Here is a 21,790-nt window from a genome sequence, read left to right on the forward strand (position 1 = left end):
GTTTGGAGTTCTTTGTTTTTGTCAGTCCCAAATGACCACCTTCTCCCTCTGTTATTCTGTATTCTTTCCATTTTATTAGATGGACTTTAGGCTTGACTGAAGAGAGAACCTGTTGATGGTGAAGCTAGGAATAGAAAGAGAAGGGATAGGTTCAGGAAGCTTGACAAAAAAGGAAATAATGGTAGTAATAATGGTTAATACTTCTTAGCACTAAAGTCTCAGGTACTGTGCTAAATGCTTTTCTTATATTATCTCATAACCTATAGAATTGATGTTTTAATATTAAATATTAATTAAATGAAAGATTAGTTTGATAGTAAATGATAGTATTTACCCTCTGTTACAGACAAAGAAACTGAGCTACAATAATTTGCCTAGTGAAAGGTAGAGTTCTCACTGGGCTATTGATTCTAGAGACCAAACCTTTAACATTGCCATGTATTGTCTCTTAGGGATAACCTTGGAGGCCTCTTTGGGAAAAATTTTATCCTATTTTTTTTCTAAGTATGATAGTCTTTGGAGATAAAAGATTAATATTTCAAGGCCGGTAATTTGGGTGGAAGTGAGGAGGAGGTGAAGAAACATAAAATTTATTCAATATTTTAAGTTTAGATGAAGAGATAAGAAAGGAAGGAACCTGGAAACAGATAAGTGAATGTAGTATACTTTGTAAGTCAGGGGGAAAGAAAATTTTGGTTTAGCTGTTGTAATGACTACATTTTATCATACTGTATAAACGTGCAAGTTTGATCTAGGTATAGTTTAGTAAAAACTATGGTCATTAATTTATACCCCAGTGCTGTCCATTAGAAATGTAGAGTGAACCACACCTGTAATTTTTTAACTTTTTGTTAGCTACATTTAAAAAAGCAAAAAGAAGCGGTTAAAATTGGTTTCAGTTATTTACCATAATGTATGTAAAATATTTCAACAACTAATCGATATAAAAATATCAATTAGATTTTTACATTCTTTTATTCATATTAAGTCTTTGAAATCCATGTGTATTGTACACTTACAGCACATCTCAGTTCAAACTAACCACATTTCATATGGCTACATTTGGCTACTGAATACCTTACCAGACAGTGCATTTACATACCATTAGAAGAGAAAAGGTTTATTGTAGTTGCTATGTTCATAAAAAGTTTCTGATTGAATTACAAGTAGATGGCTTATTCTCCCTCTGTGTGTAACAAACAAGGAGTGAAGAGGAATCTGGGGCTGCAAAGCATCACTCTCTAGTTGTATCCAGAGAATCTGCTCAGGAGGGGCAGCATATTTTTTTATTTTTTATTTTTAAAAATTTTACTTTTAAGTTCTGGGATACATGTGCAGAACATGCAGGATCGTTGCATAAGTATACATGTGCCATGGTGGTTTGCTGCACCTGTCAACCCATCATCTAGGTTTTAAGCCCTGCATGCATTAGGTATTTGTCTGAGGAATGAAACTATAAACATATTAAATCCTATAAAAAGAAAAAAAAGTAAGGTTCTGAAGGGTTCCAGAATTCAGGAGAAGGAAGAGAAAGGATATTTTTTATACTTAAGGAAGTGGGGAGGAAGGTTTTACCAACTATTTAGGTTTCCTGCTGATTGAGGCTTTGTTGTATAGTTAGAAGGACTTCCAAGAGACTCCAGAATTTCTGCTGTCATAGTTCTGGGCTCTGGTTTTACCTAAAGATCTCTCAGTTTTTTTTTTTTTTCCTCTACAGAGCTCTGTAGGAGAGGCACAAAGTTCTTACTTAGTGTGAAACATGGTGTTTGTTGGTTTAGGGACTTTGTGCCTCTTTCTGGAACCTTTCAGAACCTTTCTTTTCTTTCTTTTTATAGGATTTAATATGTTTACAGTTTCATTCCTCAGATAGGAATTACTAAAGTTCGCTTTTCCCTTAAAAAAAAAAAACAAAACCCAGTAAATTAATCACATTTTAAAAACTAGCAAATCTTTTCTAACTATGATAATTAAAAAAAAAGTTATGTATTCTTTGTGAAAATTTAGGTAATTGAGATACCTGCTTTTACATATTAAATAAACAGGTCTCAAGCAGGATTTTCACTTTGGCTTCTTATTGCACTGGGGTTCCTTGGGCAGGAGCAGTCTAGTGAATCATCACCTCTGGTTTGGATGTGGTAGTACTGGAGATTTTGTTTCCTTTAAGGAGAGTGTGAACAAATGGGAGTTATGTTTTCCTGCAGGCTACGGTCCATTTGTATATTGCTCTTTATCTATGTATCATATTTTATTTGACTAAGAGCCTAATTTTAATAGATTTAATTTTTAAAAATCTTAGCTATTTGTAGGGTTTAAAAAGCTAAACAACAGCTATAGGATTTGTATTGCTTATTGAGAGATACCAGGTTAAAATACAAGTTTTTAAAATATAATTTAGCAGAATAAAACACACTTTTATCTTTTTTCCATTTTCTGAATTTGTAATATGCTAATGTTACCAGTATATAATATTTTTTGCTATGACTAATTGTGTTTTATTTGTTGTGAATGTAGTCTTGGTTCAAGTAGAGGTAAGGAGGTATTTTGGAAACCAGTGCTTACCATTTTGGGGCTAGGTGGTGGGAATAGACAAGCTAGAAATACACTTGGAAGAAAGAAAACCATTTAGTAGGAACTTGAGATGATGGGAGAAACAGACATTTTTAGGAAAGTTAGTTTTTTAAAAAATAAAAAATTTAGACACAAAAATCATTAGGAACATAATCAGATTTTAGAAAAATTTAAGTAGAAAAAAATCACTTTAAATAGAGAACTTTGAAGTAAATACTAATTATGTTTGTATTTTCAGGGGAGGAAATAAGTCTGTTAGTTGGCCCCCCGAGGCTGCCTAGATGTGGAGAACCGTAAGACTGAGTTTGTACTGTCTTTGAGTTAAACAGCTAACCCTGAGTGATTTCGGAATAGATTCCTTTGACATATTTTCAGTCATATTCCTTTTGGAGTTATTATTACATAGATTACCTAATTTGTAATTCTCAAGTGCTATAAAACATTAAACATTTTTAGCAACCTCAATTCATCATAGTCCTATGACTGCCCTTCTTTATTTTATTTATTTTTATTTTTTGAGACGGAGTCTCGCTCTGTCGCCCAGGCTAGAGTGCAGTGGCACAATCTCGGCTCACTGCAAGCTCCGACTCCCGGGTTCACGCCATTCTCCGGCCTCAGCCTCCCGATTAGCTGGGACTACAGGCGCCCGCCACTGCGCCCGGCTAATTTTTTCTATTTTTAGTAGAGACGGGGTTTCACCATGGTCTCGATCTCCTGACCTTGTGATCCGCCCGACTCGGCCTCCCAAAGTGCTGGGATTACAGGTGTGAGCCACCGTGCCCGGCCAACTGCCCTTCTTTCACGCTTAATCATATAGGAATATTTGTAAGAGTATGTGATATGGTTACACTTTGTCTCCTCACCCAGATCTCATCTTGAATTGTAATCCCCACAATCCCCACGTGTCAAGGGAGACCTGGTGGGGAATGACTGGATCATGGGGGTGGTGTCCCCCATGCTGTTCTCATGTTAGTGAGTGAGTTCTCATGAGATCTGATGGTTTTATACATGTCTGACAGTTCCTCCTTCACACATTCACTCTCTCTTGCCTGCCACCATGTCAGACATGCCTCTTCCCCTTCTGCCATGATTGTAAGTTTCCTGAGTCCTCCCCAGCCATGCAGAACTGTGAGTCAATTAAACTTCTTTTCTTTATAAATTACCCAATTTTGGGCAGTTCTTCATAGCCCCCAGTGTGAGAGTGGACTTTGGCCATGATTTTTGTGGTATGACTCAGGAAAATTCTTCTAGTGGGTATGACTGTGGAGTGGTTTTGTACCTGCGGTTGTTGCCCTGGGGCCTCAGGAAGTTAGCCTAGATTAAAGAGTTCAGGTTTTGGAGTCAAATGGGTTGTGTTGAATTCTGTTTCTGACCCTTAACTACCCCTGTGACTTTGGGCAAGTTACTAGACCTCAGTTTCCTCAACTGCAAATTGGCAATAATAGCAGCCACCTCCTAAGGTTGTGATAAATTTTAAGTATAATCGTTGCTCCTTTTATTGAGCATTTATTTATTCCAGCCAGATGCTGTGTTACATACTTCATATGCAGTATATAATTTAATTTGTATGTGTATGTTAGAGTGTGTTAGAAGTTCATTTCCAACAGTAATACATGTCCAGTAACTGGTTGCCATTACTTTTTCTGTATGTTGATTCCTTAATCAGAAGTTGATGTTCCTAAGATGAAAGATGGGAATGGGCATTTTGATCAGACCTGAAGGACTTATTTGGAAGTTGACAGTGGTTTGAAAGTGAAATATTTACTAAAGTGTGGTTCAAGGATAATCTGCATGGTAATTACCTTGGAAGCTTGTTAAAATGTAGAGTTTTGTGTTTGTCGTCTGAAACTGAGTCTGAATCAGGATCTCTGGCCATGGAGCCCAGACCCTGCAGTTTTATAAGCTTAATCATAATTCTTATTCTCTATGAAGTTTGAGAATCATCTTTTAAATTTATTCTTCCTGATGATTAAAAAATGATTCTAATGATTTTTAAATATTTTTCTTTGATGTAATAAGCTTTTCATTTTATTGGTAATGGAGGTGGTAAATTTTTTCCGTTTAAATGTTTACATATATGTGATTTTTCTGTGTTATAAGAGTTTAATGGGCGGTGACATTTATTCATTCAGCTAATGTTTAGTAAATATTAAAGTATTATAAATATTAAAATTTATAAAATGCAATTTACTTATTTGGAGTATTTTAAAATGAATATATCATATTTTATTCAGTTATTCAAACAAAATAATTATTGACACTATGAGTAAAGTAGTCTCAATTTAGTATAAAATATGTCGTATTTTACTCAATTTATAGTCTCCAGATAGGGTAGGAAAGGAAAGCAGATTGAGAATGTGCTGTTATGAAGCTAGGTGGAGAGGGAAAGGGAGCACTTTTCTGCTGCTAACTAGAAGAAAAGCATAACTACAGATAATTTATATAATATGAAGATTTCAAAGCTGATAGAAATTTTCAGGGAGTTTTGGTCAGGGTCATTTTATTAGTCATATTATTTAATGAAAAGATAATCAGGAATGTTCAGCCTCTGTATTTTCGACTTATTGCTTTCCTCCCTAAGAACACTCTTTTGAGTTTTATCTGTCTATTCTTTTGAGTTGTATCTTTGCCTTCCTGGGAAGTCTCACTTGACTTTTTAGGAAATCAAGTTGCATCCCCACAGTGTTTCATATGACCTTATCTTTTTTAGATTCTTCAAGTGAAATCTTACTCAAAGGAACCAATAAATTGCCTCGTCGTAATTTTAAACTTAGGTGTTTGGAAGACTGTATTTCAGTGAGTCTTTGCATTGATATCTTTAGCCTGCAAATCTTTTTGGCTCCTGTATCGACTTTAATAATTCTTATGGGTTAAGCAACTGTATTTTTGATATCTGTAGTTTTGTTCATTATCAGAAACTAGGTCACCAGGGTTGGTTTGTCATTGTTAATTAAAAAGGTGTTGTATGCTTTTTTTTTTTTTTTTTAAATGGAACGTGCTTGTTGAATGAAGCTAAAATATCTTAGTAATGCTCTGCTTTAAATACTCATAGTATATAATTTTGCATATTTTAAATTCAGTCTATCTGCCAGTACAACAATGTTATTTATCTCTGAGAATTTTGACTATTCTTTTGTGTGATTTAGAATTAAATGAATTGTTAAAGCTTCTAGTAGGCTTTTTACTGACAGTCTCTGTCTGACCTCTCCTTTAGAAGTTTTCCTCAATATTTTCAGAAGTACCATTTGGGTCTTACTGAAATGGTAATTTTTGCTTCTATAGTAACAGATGGAAGCAGTAGACTTTTTTAGAGGTTGGAAGCAGTGAGATACAGAGGAGAAAAATCAGGCTAAATTTATGTCATGCCTATTTCATTGTGAAAACTAATTATAGCCTCATGTACATTACTTTTCTGAGGGTTGTAGTGGTAGTAATGGTTGTGGAAGTAGTAATAGTTGTAGGGATGAATTAAGGAGGCATTGGGGAAGAATGTGTCCCCCAACATAGGGTTTCAGTTACTTCCCAAATATAAATAATAGTGGTTATTACCAAAATTTTTCAAGAGACAGGGATCTCACTATGTTGCCCAGGCTGGCCTCAAACTCCTAGGCTCAAGTGATTCTCCTTCCTCAGCCTCCCAAGTTGCTGGGACTATAGACACACACCACCATACCTGGCTGAATTTTTTTTTTTTTTTAACCAGAGAAGAGCACACTACTTTTTTCTTTACTCTTACAGCGTTTTCATTACCAGTTATTATACTTTCGTTGTGAATGATTTCAGAATGTTTGGGAATGGTGTTGATAAACTAGTATTATTTTGGGGTTAAGTATAGGCCCTTAAACAGACTACAACTCAAGTCTCAGGTTTACGACTTTTTTTTTTAAGTAGTACATGGGGCAGATTATTTAATACCTTATTTTGCCATAACTGATTATTATTAAATATCTACTTTATAGATGTGTTGATGATTAAATCAATTTGTAAAGAATAATGAGTTGTGTGCAGTGGCTTGTGCCTGTAATCCCAACACTTTGGGAGGCTGAGGTGGGAGGATTACTTGAGCCTAGGAGTTCGAGATCAGCCTGAGCAACATAGTGAGACCTTGTATGTACAAAAAGTGAAAAACTCAGGCTGGTGCGGTGGTATGTGCCTGTAGTCTCAGCTACATGGGAGGCTGAGGCAGGAGGATTGCTTGAGTCCGGGAGGTCCATCCAGGCTGCAGTGATCTGTGATTGTAACATTGCACTCCAGCCTGAGCAACACAGCAAGACCCTGTCTCAAAAAAATAATAATAATAATAATAATGCCAGCAAACAGTATGTGTTGAATATTTAGTTATAATTATTATTCACTCTCTAAAATAGTATTCTTAGTAAACTCTAAATGACCTTAAGGTAAAAAAATTTTTATATTTAAAAGTTCAGAAAAATTCAGCTTAGTTATTTTTAGGCTGGTGTTTGGTCTCACACACTTATGCCCCTTTCAAACTATTATAGAACAATGCTTTTCAAACTTTAATGGGCATATGGGATTGTGTAGGGATCATAATAACGTGTAGATTCTTATTCAGTAGTTTTGGAATGGGATGAGATGTTGCCTTTCCAACAAGCTCCTGTTGGTGATCTGGATGTAGCTCATCCCCTCCTCCCCTTCTCTCCTCCCCTCTCCCTCTCCCTCTCCCTCTCCTCTTTACAACATGCTTTGAGTAGCACAGTTATGCAGTGTTCCATTAAGTGGTTCTCATTCCCGCTTTCAGTATATTATAAACACTTGGATACTTTTTGTTCTTTATGCCTAGGCTCTGTGTCATACCAGTTAAATTAGACCTTTGCCTTTGGGGTTCTGGGCATCATTGTCGTTGTCGTCGTCGTCATCATCATCATCATCATCATCATCATCATCTTTTGGTAAATATCCTGGATCATTCTCTCGTGAAACCAGCATTAAGAGCCACCACTTTAGTTATTTGAAGGAGAGTCATAAGCTAAGAAGCTACATTTTAGGTCTTCACTTACTTTGTTGTCTTCCATTTTAAGCTCATTTCCTCTGTAGAGATGATGGTGGGCAGCTGGTTAGAACTGTTAAACTGGAAGGCAGTTAATATGTTGGCCTGAAGTTTTCTTTTCTCTAGACTAAAAGGTTTGACTGTTGAACCTTTCTTTATAGATCCTATTTCCTATCCCCTTTCATCATTTGTATAATCTTCTTTGGACTTTCCCTAATTTCTCAATAGCCTCCTTAAAGTGTAATAACCCAAACTAGATATAAAACTGCTGTAACAAAACTGAACAATGGCAGAGGCAGAAGAATCATATATCTAAAAGTCTGTGGTTTTCATCAGCATTGAAAACTTGTATTTGTTTCAAACTTTTTATTGGCCTTTCTTTTATGTTTTTCAGGGTTAAAATGTGTTTTATACCATGATACTTGTTTCAATATATTGCTTTCTTAGGTTATGTTTCTTCTTCTTTCTTCCTCAACTGTGCTTTTTGTATCCATTTCCTATCTTGCACCTATTTTCGAGGAGAGGCAGTAAATATTTTCTTATGGACTATCATGTTTGGGAAGACTGTTTTCCAAAATGATCAAGATCATGTTGAATTTTATTCCATCTAGCCGTGATGGCTCAATTAGGATCAGGTCAGGAAAACAGTCCACACTAAATACTCGAGGCAGGAGGATTTCTTGAGACCAGGAGTTTGAGACCAGCCTGGGTAACATAGTAACCCCTCTCTCTACAGAATTACAAACAAAAAAATTTCAGCCCAGAAAATTTAATATAGGGAATGGATTATACAGGTATTGGAGGACTGAAAAAGCAAACAGGGAACACTGGGGTAACACAGAGACAGTATTTGCAGGAATCAACCACTATTCATATGGTTGGGGGGAAATAAGAACTTGGATGTGGGACCTCATAGAATTGGGATTCAAAACCTCTGGAGGGGGTACTTCCTGACAGCTGTTGGTATGTCTGAGGGGAATTTCTGAGAGTGCCAGAAAAAGCTGGTGGTTATCACTGCTACTGCTGGGGTGGAGGACCTATGCTGGGCAATGCTGACTGGAAAAAGTATGTACTGCATTCTCCCTCTAGTGTCCTTATTGGCAGTATGAGGAAGCTAGCTGCAGAAGAGAAAAGTAGTTTTCAGAGTTTTATTTTCAGTGTTACAGAGATGAGTATTAAAGGGTAGATTTGGATCTGAGAGAAAGTAGCTGAATAACCAGTATATATAGCCTTCTTTTCTGGTCACAGGAGGCCATAGGCCTTTGGTCTGTTGGTCTCTTTCCTAGCTACTTGGACCCCAGTCCCAGATATTCTTAATGCTGAGGGTTTGGAAGGAAAGGAGTTGTTATTATTTTAAAAATTAATTTGTCTAGTTAATGTGATTGGTGGGTCTAGTTAATGTGGTTGTGGCATGAGACGGGTCTACTTTGTCTCTTCTCCTCTTCTCCCCTCCTCCCCTCTTCTTCTCCCCTCTTACCCTCCGCTCCTCCCCTCCTCCCCTCCTCTCCTCCCCTCTCCCTCTCTCTCTCCTCTTTTGTTTTCTTCTCTTCTCTTTGAGACAGTGTCTTGCTCTGATGCCCCGGCTGGAGTATAGTGGTGTGATCTTGGCTTTCTGGAGCCCCGAGCTCCCGAGCTGAAGCAGCCTTCTCACCTCAGCCACCCAAGTAGCTGGGATTACGGGCGCCCACCACCACACCCAGCTAAGTTTTGTGTTTTTTGTAGAGATGAGGTTTTGCTATGTGGGCCAGGCTGGTCTCGAACTCCTGACCTCTAGTGATTCACTCATGTTGACCTCCAAGTGGTCTGGAATTACAGGTGTGAGCCACTATGCCCAGATGGGTCCACTTATTTATTATTATTTTTTGAGACGGAATCTCATTCTGTCACCTAGGCTGGAGTGCAGTGGTGGGATCTCAGCTCACTGCAATCTCCACCTCCCAGGTTCAAGTGATTCTCCTGCCTCGCGAGTAGCTGAGATTATAGGCACCCACCACCATGCCTGGCTAAGTTTTGTATTTTTAGTAGAGATGGGGTTTCACCATGTTGCCCAGGCTGGTCTCGAACTCCAGACCTCAAGTGATCCACCTGCCTTAGGCTCCCAAAGTGCTGGGATTACAGGCGTGAGCCACCATGCCCAGCCTGGGTCCACTTATTCTAAGGTGACTCTGTCACAGCTTTTTTTGGGAACTTACATTTAATCATTAGATACTCATTCTTTGCCTCTTGAGATATTTCTGTTTTTTAAAAGCCCTTATTTAAAATGTAAAAAAAATTATGGTAAAAGTAATGATGTTACCCATAAACAAAGTTTTAAAATTGGTTGCCTATTAGCCAAACAGTGGCCTCCAGTGGTAACCAACCTCTGAAAAGATTATACCTTTTTTCTCATTCAAATATTCCCCCTCCTGCAGAGCTTCTTCAATTTTAATGTGTATATAAATCACTTGAGGATCTTGGTAAAATACTGATTCTGATTCAGTATGTCCCTGGGTAAGGCCTGAGATTGTGCATTTCTGACAAGCTCCCAGGGGAGGCTGAAGCTACTGGTCCCTAGACTAGACTTTTTTTCTCCCTTCCCTCACTTGAGAACTACTCGTTTGGCTTAGATCCAGTGTTGGACTTGGATGGCTGAGTAGTGAGTGATCATAAAGTAGGAGTTTCTATTGTAAGCCTGCCTGTCTAGAAATATTTTGAGCAATTTTAGTAGAGCTATTTATAGCTGTTTCTTTCCAGGTGGGATCAGAGAAGTATATGCTTCTGAATAGGTTAAATTTTCTTCTATAATATAATGCTGCCCTGAATGCAGAAACGTGCCTATCACTTGTAATTTTCCTGGAAGGCGTGAGGCTGTTTGGTAACTGTGTACATGTTTAAGGGAAACTGAGTAATGGAGGACAGGAGGGAACAATTAACAAATTCACGCGTCAGATAATTTGCTTTCATTAAAGCCATTGTTACTCTTATTTATTGATTGTTCCTCATGATAGGACATCTGTAGATTTCAAAAGGTGTGTTTGGTGTGAATTTCATACTGATGGCATTTTTCTGCTTTTGACAGTTTCATATACTTAAACTTGTCATCAAAACATAGCATCCTGTCTTGAGCCACATAAATAGTAGTCTTCCTTAATGAAACTTTGAATAGAGCCCAAATTTATGAAATTGTTAATTGTTCTTTATATCTAGATTTTACTTTCAGTAAAGTAATACCTATCTGCTAACGCAAATAGAAAGGTAATCTTTTATTTGGTTGCCATCCTTCAAGAGACTCTCTCTGCCCTTCCCTCCCTCCCTTCCTGGATCTTTCCTTTTGTCTTTACAGACCTAGATTTTGAAAGGTTCTAGGTTCCTCTTGTCTGTTGATACTATGTGAATGTTATCCTTAAGTTTTTAATTCAAGCTACAACTAGACAGATAATGTGTCTCATAATTAGCTGGGGTGAGTTAAAATGAAAGTTAAGGATTCAGGGGATTCCTACTGAATCCCCTGATGGGTGAAAAAAAAAAGCTCATTGTTAGGATCCTTAACAAAGCATTTTGATTGGCATATGGAGACCTTTGCATGAACACAAATGTTCATATTTGAATATTTATAGAAGATAATCTGTCAGAATTACTGTTATTTTAATTTGCCAAGCTTGGCTGATTGCCGCAGTTGGATGTTAGTTGAATTCAAGATGAAGAGTTGTAAATATTTTCTGGTGTGGGACATGGTTTTTGTCCTTGAAGCTGTTTGAATTTCTTACTTCTCCCACCTATACCCCCTTCTTTAAAACTGTGAGGCTTTTTTGTATTATGTGAACTTTCATGTTCTTTTTTAGGAAAAAATATTAAAGTAGGATGTTAACTGTATGGATTAAAACATTTTTTTAAACTAAATTTGTTGACATTTGGTGATCAGGAATTGTTTAAATAATTTTTACTATTTGTCCAATCTTTGCTTCAAAGGACCCATAGGGATGTTTATCTTATTTGAATGGTTTTGTGTGAGATATGTTTCACATTAACAACAAAGAAAATGTAGACTGCTAGATAATTAATGTTTCCCCTTTCTTTTATCTCATTTGAACAGCTAATAATTTTAGTGACCCAGATTCAAGCAATAATTCCTGTCTTCATAATTGTCATGTGGTTTTGTCAGCTTCTTATGTTCTAGGGGAAGGAAGGTAAGACTTTTTAAATATATATTGAAATAACTTGGTTAATAAATACTTTTTTTCTCTTTTTAGAAGCCAGGAACCCTGTTCTCTTTCCGTAGTGTCTCCTCACTCAGAAAACATTGTATTCTCCAACCTCAGCCTCCTGAGTAGCTGGGATTACAGGCGCCCGCCACCATGCCTGGCTAATTTTTTTTGTATATTTAGTAGACACAGGGTTTCACCTTGTTGGCCAGGCTGGTCTCAAACTCCTGACTTCAGGTGATCTGCCTGCCTTGGCCTCCCAAAGTGCTGAGATTACTGGCATGAGCCACTGCGCAGGAGAATGGCTTGAACCTGGGAGGCAGAGGTTGCAGTGAGCTGAGATCATGCCATTGGCACACCAGTCTGGGCAACATGAGCGAAACTCCATCTCAAAAAAAGAAAGAAAGTAAAAAAAAAAAAAGCCCAACACATTGTATTACTTATTGATGCAGTATCACTATTCCTACTGAGACGACATTATTTTAGCTTTAGAGATGATATATAGTGGCTTTCTCAAAGTCATATGACATTTTTTTGGGAGCAGGGCTGTATTCTGTGCCCCATGTGCTAAGCTATCTTGTCTCATATAACTAGCCACTGTTACCTGAATAGTTTTACGTGTATAACCACTTGACCTGACTAGTCTTAATTGTCTTTATTTCTTTATCTCTTAGAAACTGACGTAATTGAATCAGTTTTGTTGGTTATTACTTTAGCTAGAAAGTATGTCAAGTACTACTTGTCAGCATTTCAGTGTGTGTGTGTTTTTTTTTTGAGACAGTCTCGCTCTGTCGCCCAGGCTGGAGTGCAGTGGCGCGATCTTGGCTCACTGCAACCTCCACCTCCCGGGTTCACGCCACGCTCCAGCCTCAGCCTCCCAAGTAGCTGGGACTACAGGCGCCCGCCATCACACTCGGCTAATTTTTTGTATTTTTAGTAGAGACGGGGTTTCACCGTGTTAACCAGGATGGTTTCAATCTCCTGACCTTGTGATCCTCCTGCCTCAGCCTCCCACAGTGCTGGGATTACAGTTGTGAGCCACCGTGCCCGGCCTACATCTCAGTTTTATTTAGACTTTGTTTTGGAGTTTCAGGAATATGGGGTCTCAGGAATGTATTTTGTATTTAGAAAATTAAGAGTGGAATTTTATAGTATTTTCTGTCTTTCACAGTCATCCATCTTCATTCTCATTTGATTGTTTTTGCTATATTATTTTTTTCTAGAAAATTTTATGTAATCTTTTCCTTGTTATTACTTTCGCCTATTCTTTTTGTGACCATCTCCAAGTCATTTCCCTTGTATCTCACCCTAATTCCTTATTATCTTCCTAGGAAAACTTACTTTTCCAACTCTGCAGCTATCCTCTGGCTGGATAACAAAATTATTAATAATTCCTTAAGGTATTACCCTAGCTACTAATTTTGTAATAGTCCACCATGTGTTCACTGTGTAAAGGGTTCAGAGGTGACTGTTGTACCTAATGCACCACAGATGTGGAAGTGATAATAAAATTAACATATATGTAAAGTGAAGATATTGCTAATACTTCCCTCGGGTCTGGCCATTCTGATATGCTTGCTAAGTTTGGAGGCTTATTTTATAATGGTTCTTTTGGATTTCTTAAGGTGAATTAGATATTATGTTTACCTTAAATTTTAATTGGTATGCTTTTAGTTAAGTAGGTTAAAAGTCCATGGAATAAAAGTTAAGCTAGTAATATAAAAAGTAGTAAGCCATTTTTCAGTGTGATTTGAAAAACAATTTAGCTGTATTTCTTGCTATAAAAAAGCAGCAAAGAACACTATACAGTGGACTAAGATTTTCTAAGTAAATTAATTTTGATCAAAGTTAATTCCATGTTGATAGCAAATGTTGGGGATTGTCATCCATATGTCAAATTTCACATAAAAATTTAGTTTTCTACTGTTTTTTTTTTCCTTAGGAGGAAGAACTGTAAATCTTAAATTTGTGTAGAAGGTATGATAATGCTGTTTTAATAAACAGGATTTGTTATTTTGAAAATTGGGTAGTAAGGACAACCAGTGAATTATACTACTTAGTGATTTTTTTTAAAACAATTATTTTTAATTTTTGTGGGTTCATAATAGGTATATGTATTTATGGGATACATGAGATGTTTTGACACAGGCGTACAATGTGTAAAAGTCACATCATGGACAATGCACTGTCCCTCCCCTCAAGCATTTATCCTCTGTGTTACAAACAATCCAAATACACTCTTAGTTATTTAAAAATGTACAATTAAATTATTGATTGCGGCAACACCCCTCACACAGGGGTACCAACTGTGGGGGTCTGCCCACAGACTCTGACCAGGCCACAGATGAATAAAGTACAATGACACACAGATACTCTGTTTTGCCAGTCCAGCTGAGGGTGTCTCAACTGCTTACAGACTCCCTGGAGAGTTCTGTAAACAGTTGTGACCAGTGAGACTGGCATTTATGCAGTAAGATCAATGAACAAAAGCTTGAGTCAACACCATTAGAGGGTAATTGACATTGTGGACTTTCCAAGTAAAAAGCACTTAAGCACCCATGGTACATCAAAGGTTAGTCTTAAGATTGTATTAGTAAACAAGCTAGCTAGGTAAACTACTCTGCCTTCCTTTATTACTACTTTAATTTGTTTAGAGGTAAAGATCAGGTTGCCTTCAACCATATCTATTCCTGAAGTTACGCAAACTTCTTGACTTTCCAAGAAGATTGTATCTATCTCTAAAACTATCTTTAATATTTTTCCCACCAGCCTGATTGAACCCAAGTAACTGATTATAGTCACTCTGTTGTGCTATCAGATACTAGGTGTCACTCATTCGTCCTGTTTTTTTTGTACCCATTAACCATCCCCACCTCTCCCTCATCCCACCACTGCCTCTCCCAGCCTCTAGTAATCATCCTTCTTTTTCCATGGGTTCAATTGTTTTGATTTTTAGATCCCACAAATAAGTGAGAGCATGAGATGCATGTCGTTCTTTGCCTGGCTTATTTCACTTAATGCAGTGACCTCCGGTTCCATCCATGTTGCAAATGAGAGGATCTCATTCTCTTTTATAGCTGAGTAGTACTGTATTGTGTATGTGTACCACATTTTCTTTGTTCATTCGTCTGCTAATGGACACTTAGGTTGCTTTCAAATATTGGCTATTGTGAACAGTGCTACAGTAAACATGGGAGTGCAGATATCTCTCTGATATACTGATTTCCTTTTTTGGGGTACATATCTAGCAGTGAGATTGCTAAATCATATGGTAGCTCAATTTTTAGTTTTTTAAGGATCGTCCAAACTGTTCTTCATAGCAGTTGTACTAATTTACATTCCCACCAACAGTGTATAAGGGTTCTCTTTTTTCCATATCTTTGCCAGCATTGATTATTGCTTGTCTTTTGGATAAAAGCCATTTTAACTGGAGTAAGATGATATCTCATTGTAGTTTCAATTTGCATGTCTCTGATGATCAGTGATGTTGAGCACTTTTAAAAAATTTTTTTTATTTTTAAATTTTTTTTATTATGAGATGGAGTCTCGCTCTGTTGCCAGGCTGGAGTGCAGTGGCACCGATCTTGGCTCACTGCAACCTCCACCTCCTAGGTTCTCTCCTGCCTCAGCCTCCCGAGTAGCTGGGACTTACAGGCGCACACAGCCATGCCTGGCTTTTTTTTTTTTTTTTTTTGTATTTTAGTAGAGATGGGGTTTCACCATGTTGCCCAGGCTGGTCTCAAACTCCTGAGCTCAGGCAATCTGCCTGCCTTAACCTCCCAAAGTGCTAGGATTACAGGCATGAGCCACTGTGCCTGGCTGAACACTTTTTCATATGTGTGTTTGCTAGTTGTATGTCTTTATTTATTTCTTTTTTTTGAGAAATATCTATTCAGATCTTTTGCCTGGTTTTTAATTGGATTATTAATTTTTTCCTGTGGAGTTGTTTGAGGTTTTTTGTTTTTGTTTTTGTTTTTTTTTTTTGAGATGGTGTATTGCTCTTGTTGCCTAGGCTGGAGTGCAGTGGTGTGATCTGGGCTCACTGTAACCTCCACCTCCCGGGTTCAAGCAATTCTCCTGCCTCAGCCTCCCAAGTAGCTAGGATTACAGGTGCCTGCCACCACGCCCAGCTAAATTTTTGTATTTTTAGTAGAGATGGGGTTTCACCATGTTGGCCAGGGTGGTCTTGAACTCCTGACCTCAGGTAGTCTATCTGCTTCGGCCTCCCAAAGTGTTGGGATTACAGGTGTGAGCCACTGTGCTTGGCCGAGCTTCTTTTGTATTCTGGTTATTAATCCTTTGTCAGATGGGTAGTTTGCAAATATTTTCTTCCATTGTGTGGGTTGTCTCTTTGTTGGTTGTTTACTTTGCTCTGGAGAAACTTTTAACTTGGTGTGATGCCATCTGTCCATTTTGGCTTTGGTTGCCTGTGCTTGTGAGGTATTACTTAAGAAATCATTGCCCAGACTAATATCCTGGAGAGAGTCCCCAGTGTTTTCTTTTAGTCATTTCATAGTTTGAGGTCTTAGATTTTTGTCTTTAATCAATATTTTGATTTGATTTTTGTATGTGGTGAGAGATAGGAGTTTAATTTCATTCTTCTGCATATGGATATCCAGTTTCTAAGCACCATTTATTGAAGAAACTGTCTTCTCTGCCATGTATGTTTTTGGCACCTTTGCCAAAAATGAGTTCACTGTAGGTGTGTGGATTTTTTTCTGGGTTTCTCGGTTCTGTTGGTCTCTGGGTCTGTTTTTATGCCAGTACCATGTTGTTTTGTTTACTATAGCTCTTAATACAGTTTGAAGTCAGTTAATGTGATTCCTCTACTTTGGTTCTTTCTGCTTAGGATGGCTTTGGTTATTCTGAGTCTTTTGTGGTTCCCTATAAATTTTAGAATTTTTTTTTTAATATCTCTGTAAAGAATGTCATTGGTATTTTGATAGGGATTGCATTGAATCTGTGGATTGGTTTGGGTAGTATGGACATTTTAACAATATTGATTCTTCCAATCCATAAACATGGAATATCTTTCCATTTTTGGTGTCCTCTTCAATTTCTTTCATCAGTATAGTACAGTTTCTGTTACAGAGATCTTTCACTTATTTGGTTCATTCCTAGGTATGTATGTATTTATTTATTTTGGTGGCTATTGTAAATGGGGACTACTTTTTAAATTTTTCAATTTGTTCACATTTCGCATATAGAAATGCTACTTATTTTTGTATGTTGATTTTGTATCTTGCAACTTTACTGAATTAGTTTGCCAGTTCTTAATAGTATCAGTTCTAATAGGTTTTTGGTGGATTTTTTAGTTTTTTCCAAGTATAAGATCATATCATTTTTTCATGTGTCTGTTGGCTGTATGCATGTCTTCTTTTGAGAAATGTCTATTCATATCCTTTGCCCACTTTTTGATGGGGTTGTTTGTTTTTTTCGTGTAAATTTGTTTGAGCTCTTTGTACGTTCTGGATATTAGCCCTTTGTCAGATGAGTAGATTGCAAAAATTTTCTCCCATTCTGTAGGTTGCCTGTTCACTCTGATGGTAGTTTCTTTTGCTATGCAGAAGCTCTTTAGTTTAATTAGATCCCATTTGTCAATTTTAGCTTTTGTTGCCGTTGCTTTTGGTGTTTTAGACATGAAGTCCTTGCCCATGCCTATGTCCTGAATGGTATTACCTAGGTTTTCTTCTAGGGTTTTTATGGCATTGGGGCTGACATTTAAGTCTCTAATCCATCTTGAATTAATTTTCGTATAAGGAGTAAGGAAAGGATCCAGTTTCTGCTTTCTACTTATGGCTAGCCAATTTTCCCAGCACCATTTATTAAATAGGGAATCCTTTCCCCATTTCTTGTTTTTCTCAGGTTTGTCAAAGATCAGATGGCTGTAGATGTGTGGTTTTATTTCTGAGGACTCTGTTCTGTTCTGTTGGTCTATATCTCTGTTTTGGTACCAGTACCATGCTGTTTTGGTTACTGTAGCCTTGTAGTATAGTTTGAAGTCAGGTAGCATGATGCCTCCAGCCTTGTTCTTTTGGCTTAGGATTGTCTTGGCAATGCGGGCTCTTTTTTGGTTCTATATGAACTTTGAAGCATTTTTTTCCAATTCTGTGAAGAAAGTCATTGGTAGCTTGATGGGGATGGCATTGAATCTATAAATTACCTTGGGCAGTATGGCCATTTTCACGTTATTGATTCTTCCTATCCATGAGCATGGTATGTTCTTCCATTTGTTTGTGTCCTCTTTTATTTCACTGAGCTCGTCATCACTGGCCATCAGAGAAATGCAAATCAAAACCACAATGAGATACCATCTCACACCAGTTAGAATGGCAATCATTAAAAAGTCAGGAAACAACAGGTGCTGGAGAGGATGTGGAGAAATAGGAAAACTTTTACACTGTTGGTGGGATTGTAAACTAGTTCAACCATTATGGAAAGCAGTATGGCGATTCCTCAAGGATCTAGAACTAGAAATACCGTATGACCCAGCCATCCCATTACTGGGTATATGCCCAAAGCATTATAAATCATGCTGCTGTAAAGACACATGCACATGTATGTTCATTGCGGCACTGTTCACAATAGCAAAGACTTGGAAGCAACCCAAATGTCTGTCAGTGACAGACTGGATTAAGAAAATGTGGCACATATATACCATTGAATACTATGCAGCCATTAAAAAAGGATGAGTTTGTGTCCTTTGTAGGGACATGGATGCAGCTGGAAACCATCATTCTCAGCAAACTATCACAAGAACAGAAAACCAAACACTGCATGTTCTCACTCATAGGTGGGAACTGAACAATGAGATCACTTGGACTCAGGAAGGGAAACATCACACACTGGAGCCTATTATGGGGAGGGGGTGAGGGGAGGGATTGCATTGGGAGTTATACCTGATGTAAATGACGAGTTGATGGGTGCTGATGAGTTGATGGATGCAGCACAGCAACATGGCACAAGTATACATATGTAACAAACCTGCACGTTGTGCACATGTACCCTAGAACTTGAAGTATAATAATAATAATAAAAAAGATCATATCATCTGCAAACAAGGATAACTTGACTTCTTCCTTTACAATTTATATGCCCTGTATATCTTTCTCTTGTCTAATTGCTCTCGCTAGGACTCCCAGTACTATAATGAATAACAGTGGTGAAAGTGGGCATCCTTGTTATGTTCCAGATCATAAAAGACAGGCTTTCAGTTTTTCCCCATTCAGTGTGATACTAGTTGTGGGTCTGTTGTGTATGGCTTTTATTATGTTGATGTGTGTTTCTTCTATACTCATGTTTTTGAGGGTTTTTATTAATGAAGGGATGCTGAATTTTATCAAATGTTTTTTCAGCATTAATTGAAATGGTCATATGGTTTTTTGTCCATCATTTTGTGTGATATGGTGTATCACTTTGATTGATTTGTATATGTTGAACCATTTTGGTGTCCCAGGGATAAATCTCACTTGGTCATGATGGATGATCTTTTTAATGTGTTGTTGAGTTCAATTTGGTAGTATTTTGTTATGGATTTTTGTATGAATATTCATCAGGGATATTGGCCCTTAGTTTTCTTCTTTTGATGTGTCTGTTTATGGTTTTGGTACCAGGGTAATAATAGTGGCCTTGCAGAATGAGTTTGGAAGTACTCCCCCCTTCTCTGTTTTTTGGAATAGTTTGAGTAGGATTGGTATTAGTTCTTTGTTAAATGTTTAGTAGAATTTAACAGTGTAACCATTGGGTCACAGGCTTTTCTTTACTGTCAGACTTTTAATTATGGCTTCAATTTCATTATTATTGGTCTGTTTGGGTTTTGGATTTCTTCATGTTTCAATCTTGGTAGGTTGTATGTGTCTAGGAATTTGTCCATTTTTTCTAAGTTTTCCAATTTATTGGCATATATTTGCTAATAGTAGCCACTAATGATTCTTCGGATTTCTGTGGTATCAGTTGTAGTGTCTCCTTTGTCATCTCTGATTTATTTGGATCTTCTTTTTTTTTTTAGTCTGACTTAAGGTTTGTCTGTTTTAACTTTTCCAGCAACCAACTTTTTGATTCATCTTTTGTATTTTCTTTATTTCAATTTCCTGCATTTCTTCTCTCATCTTTATTATTTATTTTCTTCTACTACTTTTGAGTTTGTTTTCCTCTTGCTTTTTTAGTCCTTAAAATGCATTGTTAGCTTGTATATTTAAAGTTTTTCTTCCTTTTTTTGATGCAGGCACTTGTAGCTATAAACTTCCCTCTTAGTACAGCTTTTACTGTATTCCAAAGGTTTTGGTATATTATTTTTCCATTATCATTTGTTTCAAGAAAGTTTTCAATTTTCTTCTTAATTTCTTCATTGACCCACTTGTCATTCAGGGGCATATCGTTTAATTTACATGTATTTGTATAGTTTCCAAAATTCCTCTTGGTGTTGATTTCTATTTTTATTCTATTGTGGTCAGAGATGTTTGATATTATGTGTTTTTTTTTTTCTTTAAGCGTTTTAAGACTTGTTTTGTGACCTAACATATGGTCTATCCTTGAGAATGATCCATGTGCTAAAGAAAAGAATGTGTATTCTGTAGCTGTTGGAAGAAATATTCTTTAAATATCTATTAGATCCATTTGGTCTATTTCTTTGTTGATTCTCTGCCTAGAAGATCTGTTCAGTGCTGAAAGTGGGGTGTTGAAGTCTCCAGCTATTATTGTATTGGAGTCTTTCTCTCTTTAGCTCTAATAATATTTGCTTTATATATCTGGGTGCTCCACTGTTGGGTGCATATATATTAAAATACTTACAATTTTTATATCCTCTTGCTGAATTGACCTCTTTATTATTACATAGTGACCTTCTTTGTCTCTTCTTACAGTTTTTGTCTTGAAATCTATTTTGTCTGATAGAAATATAGCTTCTCCTACTCTGTTTTGGTTTCCATTGGCATGGAATGTCTTTTGCATTTCTTTATTTTCAATCTGTGTGTGTCTTTATAGGTGAAGTGTATTTCTTGTAAGCAACAGATTAATGGGTCTTCTTTTTTTTTTTTTTATCCATTCAGCTATCCCGAGTCTTGTGATTGGAGAGAGTTTAGTCCACTTACACTCAGTGTTACGATTGACTAACAAGGACTTATTGCTGCCATTTTGTAATTTTTTTCTGGATGTTTTATGGTGTTCCCTTACATCTTTCTTTCCTTCGTGTCTTCGTGGATGTTACAGCCTACTACACACCTAGGGTATATGGTATAGCCTATTGCTTCTAGGCTACAAACCTGTATAGCATGTTACTGTACTGAATATTGTAGGCAATTCTAACACAGTGGCAAGTATTTGTGTACCTAAACATATCTAAACATAGAAAAGGTACAGTACATTTATGGTATTTATAATCTTTATTTTTGTAGACAGTCTTGCTCTGTTGCCCAGGCTGCAGTGCAGTGGCGCAATCTCAGCTCACGGCAACCTCCGCCTCCTGGTTCAAGCAATTCTCATGCCTCAGCCTCCCAGGTAGTAGCTGAGATTACAGGTGTGTACCACCATGCCCAGCTAAGTTTTGTATTTTTAGTAGAGATGGGATTTCACCATATTGTCCAGGCTGGTCTTGAACTCCTAGTCTCAAGAGATCCCTTGCCTTGGCCTCCCAAAGTGCTGGAATTATAGGCACAAGCCTTTGTGCCTGGCTGGGGGGTATTTATAATCTTATGGGAATACTCATATATGCAGTTCGTTGTTCACTAAAAACATCATTATGCAGTGCATGACTTTACTTTGTATGACAAGTTGCTGAACATTCTAAAGGAGATATGAAAGTAACTTAGGATTGATTTTTGTTAGAAATTGTGATGTTTTTGTCGGCCGCGGTGGCTCACGCATGTAATCCCAGGACTTTGGGAGGCTGAGGCGAGTGGATCACGAGGTCAGGAGTTCAAGACCAGCCTGGCCAAGATGGTGAAACCTTGTCTCTACTAAAAATACAAAAATTAGCTGGGCTGGGTGGCGGGTACCTGTAATCCCAGCTACTCAGGAGGCTGAGGCAGTTGCTTGA

At 37.3% G+C, this 21,790-nt stretch overlaps 1 protein-coding gene across 22 annotated transcripts in view; it reads left to right on the forward strand.

Annotated features, from left to right (window-relative positions):
- Positions 1–21,790, forward strand: part of FUT8 (fucosyltransferase 8) — a 342,625-nt gene that overhangs the window by 98,678 nt on the left and 222,157 nt on the right. For 5 of the 22 annotated variants that reach the window (XM_065548937.2, XM_005561507.5, XM_065548929.2 and 2 more), the window contains one exon: positions 11,649–11,742. The exons of 14 other annotated variants lie outside the window; for them this stretch is intronic. The gene's annotated coding sequence lies outside the window, so the exon portion shown is untranslated. Of the gene's footprint in view, positions 1–11,648; positions 11,743–13,699; positions 13,735–21,790 lie in introns of all 22 variants that reach the window. 3 more of the 22 variants (XM_073997543.1, XM_065548931.2, XM_005561505.5) reach the window with 1 other exon arrangement.

The sequence above is a fragment of the Macaca fascicularis genome, chromosome 7 (assembly GCF_037993035.2).
Source record: "Macaca fascicularis isolate 582-1 chromosome 7, T2T-MFA8v1.1".
NCBI classification, from domain to species: domain Eukaryota; kingdom Metazoa; phylum Chordata; class Mammalia; order Primates; family Cercopithecidae; genus Macaca; species Macaca fascicularis.